Source organism: Chinchilla lanigera, unplaced genomic scaffold (genome assembly GCF_000276665.1).
Source record: "Chinchilla lanigera isolate Chin_1 unplaced genomic scaffold, ChiLan1.0 scaffold00096, whole genome shotgun sequence".
Lineage (NCBI taxonomy): Eukaryota > Metazoa > Chordata > Mammalia > Rodentia > Chinchillidae > Chinchilla > Chinchilla lanigera.
This window is the reverse complement of record NW_004955497.1, coordinates 507557-511659: the sequence shown is the minus strand read 5'-3', so window position 1 is coordinate 511659 and position 4103 is coordinate 507557. Positions and strand designations below refer to the sequence as shown.

The following is a 4103-nucleotide window of genomic DNA, read 5'->3' as shown; positions in this document are numbered from 1 at the left end:
GTCCCCTGCGCCGCCCGAGGGGCCGGAAGCCGCGTCGCTGCTGCCGTCCTTCCCGCTGAGTAAACTACTTCCACCCGTCCGCGGGGGAGGCGCGGAGGGAAGACCCCGAGACCCGGCGGCTTTTTTTTCTTTTTTTCCCTTATTTTATTTTATTTTATTTTTATTTTTAAAACTTTATTTGCCAGAGGGAATCAAAGTAGGCTGGGTATTGTTCTCTTTTGCTGCTTCAAAAATCCGGCACTCATGCTCCGTGGGCGCTATGACGACCAGCAGTTGTAGTTTGAAGGACCCTTGCGTGTCGTCCTGGGTTGCAAATTTTGTGAGTTCAGCTCTAGGGACATGAAGGTGGCTTGCTGGCTGACGCGGACATAGACCTTTCTCTGCAGACAGCCCGCCCTCGCCTGCGGTGGACTGCGTTGGAAGACGCTATTGCCCTGAAACCTGAGAGTGTAAACTGAAGGACATTGCGTGTTTAAAATGTGGAAACAGTGTAGGTTATCAAGTGGTGGTTCTCTGTAGTTCCTGCCTTCTTTCCTGCAATGACGGGCACTTCTGGGTGTTTCACAACCAGGCAGTTTGCGGTATCAACAGACTGGACAGGACTGGTATAAACTCTCCAGCTTGGGGCAACTTGCCAGCGATAGGAGAGAATACGGATGAAGATGTGTTAGCTATCTCATCAGAGGAATCCATTAGATGAATGGAATTATATAATATTTTATAATAACTTTCCTATTTAATATGTTAATGGACCAGTTTTAAAATTGTTAGAATGAGGATTTGCTGGTGATTTCTTGTTACTGCTTTGTTTTAAAACAAAAATGAGTCATTTGATGATTTATTTATTTGCTGTCTCAAATTACCTGAATTTACTTTAAGCCAATGGAGTTGTTTTTCTTCTGTGCCCCATATGCGTGTATTTTGTTAGCCATTTTTTGTTTGTTTTTTGGTACTAGGAATCAGACTCAGGACCTTGCGCTCACCAGGCTGGCGCTGTGTCGCTGAGCTATACCCCGAACCCCCATGTACATGTATCTGAACTTTAGGTAAGATTCCTAAATGAAGGGTGTTTTTACTGAGTCATATACATTAATCATAGATACATTAGAGTCAACTGAATATTAACAGGGTATTAAAAAAAACAGCAGGGTGGCTGGACTTGGTGGTGGTGCATGTAGTCATAGCACTTAGGAGGCTGAAACAGGACACTTGCCTGGAGCTCAAAGCCAATCTGAACTACATGGTGAGACTGTGTCTCAAAAAAACAAGAAAAAAAGAGCAGAGTGTTAGGTTTCCATGGGTACTGGTTATTACATGTTACAATGATGATAACCGCTTTAATATGGATCAAGACTGTGACTCAATTGATAGAATAAATACATAGAGAAGTCTTAATTTCTCAGCATGACATTAGGTACCAGTTTATCATGAAATTCTCAATATAGAAAGTTATCAACATATACTGTTACAAAGGTTATTTATTTGCATTCTTCTAAAGCCATTATGAATATTGTATTATGAGTGTCAGATAAACTAAACCGTCATCTGTAAGTATTCCATTCCCTAGGGCTTTCTCTCTAAGTAGCAAATATTTGGTAAGTAATCTCATTCCAAACTCTATAAAGTCAAAAAAAAAAAAAAAAGTGCTTTGTTTAAGTCATTGTACATTGTAAGTTTTTCTTTTTCATTGTATGTTTGTGTGTTTGTTAAACCTACATTCAGAGCCAAACAGAGATAGGAAAGTGAGAATAGTGTTGGATCCTGGTTTTATGTAAAGCTAAAATCAATGTATCTTCTTAGCTAATACTGCAGTTGTAGGCATTTTATCAATAGTGGCACCAAAGCAGACTGAGTTGCAATTGTGTAAATAAAGTTGATTTTAAAAATGGAAAAGAAATAGGAGTCTGGAAAGACAACAAATGATCGCTAGAAAGAATTACGGTAAGGCAACCTGGGCAGAAGATAGTATATAGGAATATTGGACTCCAATTTACATGCTTATTTAGCCTCATGATAAGGTTACTGCTGTGCTTGAGCTCCTTAGGGTTAGGATTAGATGTTTCCACTGGTTTCAGAATATAGACACATGAGGAACAACGCATTTGGGACTCCTGTCTCTTGGGAGCTATTCCTATTCCCCATTCCCCCATTCCTGTTCCCCATTCCTTTTCTCCAATATATTTCCCTACTCTTAACCTCTGTTGTTCCTTAGAATTCATTCTTTGACTTCAGGAGACACAAACTTGGTGTATTTGACATCTAGCATTTCCCCTGTGTCATCTTGGAGGCCACACCAAGATACTTGGACAGAGGAATCTTTACCCTTGCAGAAATTGCTTCACTTAATGACATTCAGCCAATTTATCAAATCCTGAACCATGCTGGGATGTGTGTATGGATTACCTGGCTGTTATGTCGATGGTAGCCATCTTTGCAGGAACTGTGCAACTCACCAGAGATCAGCTGGTCTGCTTGCCAATGTTGCCATCACCTGTAAATTCAAAATTCAATGTTGCCATCACCTGTAAATGCCAGGAAATACTGATGTCACCCCTGAAGTTCCAAAAATGGAAGCAGCGACTAACCAAGACCAAGATGGGCAGATCACAAATGACATTTACTTTGGTAAATCTGCTGTGACAACTGGAATACCTCTCAGAGCCGCATATCCTCACCCAGATACTGCCGTTCCAAATCAAGACGCAAAGAAAGAGAAGAAAGATCCAATACGCTTAAAAACAAACTTGGATTTTCAGCAATATGTATTGTTTATTTTATAATTTATTAATCAGATGTGTTACCATCTGGCCCTTCTGTGGAATTCTAAATACTTTGCATACCTTGCTCTTACCCATACTATTGTTCTCATGGTCAGTAGCAACTTTTGGTTCAAATATCCCAAAACATGCTCAAAGGTAGAACATTTGTTTCAATATTAGGAAAGTGCTTTGAATCTCCTTGGACTCCTAAAGCATTATCTGAGACAGCATGTGAAGAGTCAGAGGAAAACAAACAGAATAACAGGTGCCCAGACTCCACCGAAGCATATGTCCACCAGCAGTGATGAGGGGATCCCCAGTGCCAGTACCCCAATAATCAACAAAACTGGCTTCAAATTCTCAGCTGAAATACCTGTGATCAAAGTTCCCAGCATGACCATCTTGGACAAAAAAGATGGGGAGTGGGCTGAAACCCTGTTTGAGAAAATGAAGAAGTTCCATGCCAGAAGTTCTTCTGACAGTGACTTGATCTATACACTCTACATGGTCCAAACAGTTACCTAAACTGCCAAGTTCATTTTCATTCTCTGCTACACTGCGAACTTTGTTAATACAGTCAGCTTTGAGCATGTCTGCAAAGCCCAAGGTGCACCCAACTGGCTCTTTGAATGCACTTACACAACGGCTTACATGTTGAAAAGCTCCTCATCAGTTATATTTCCATTATTGTGTTTATGGTTTTATCTGCCTCTGTTCTTATTATTCAGGATAATAAGAATTATTATTTGAAGGAACGTCCTTTTGAAGAAGTCTCAGAAGAGAGCAGTTTCAGTGACATTCCAAATGTCAAAAATGATTTTGCATTCCTTCCATACATGGTAGTATGACCAGCTGTATTCCAAGTGTTTGGGTGTGTTCTTGTCAGAAGTCAGAGAAATTAGTTTGAACCATGAGTGGGCATTTGAAAAATTGAGGCAGCACATGTCACACAATGTGCAGGACAAGCAGGAGTTGTACCTGTTCGTGCTGTCGGGGGTGCCTGATGCTCTCTGAGCTCATGGACTTGGATGTGTTAAAACTTGAACTGATTCAAGAAGCTAAAATTGCCACTAAGATTTCTCCAAGGACTAACCTCCAAAAGCTCCACCTCTGGGCTGGGGATTTAGCTCAGGGCTGGGGATTTAGCTCAACGGCAATAGCGCCTGCCTGGCAAGCGCAAGGTCGTGAGTTCGGTTCCTGGTACCGGAGAAAAACCAAAAAAAAAAAAAAAAAAAAAAATAAAAAAAATGCTCCACCTCTGCCAGTGCCCAGCAAAAGCTGAGCAGACTGCTTTTTGCTTTCACTGAGATCACTTGGGATTCCTGCATGGGAAGTTTATCAGTG

At 41.0% G+C, this 4103-nt stretch overlaps 2 pseudogenes; both read left to right on the top strand.

Annotated features, from left to right (window-relative positions):
* The first annotated feature begins 11 nt into the window (after positions 1 to 11).
* LOC102005947 lies at positions 12 to 1893 on the top strand (annotated as a pseudogene).
* Positions 1024 to 4103, top strand: part of LOC102009294 — a 6481-nt pseudogene continuing 3401 nt past the window's right edge.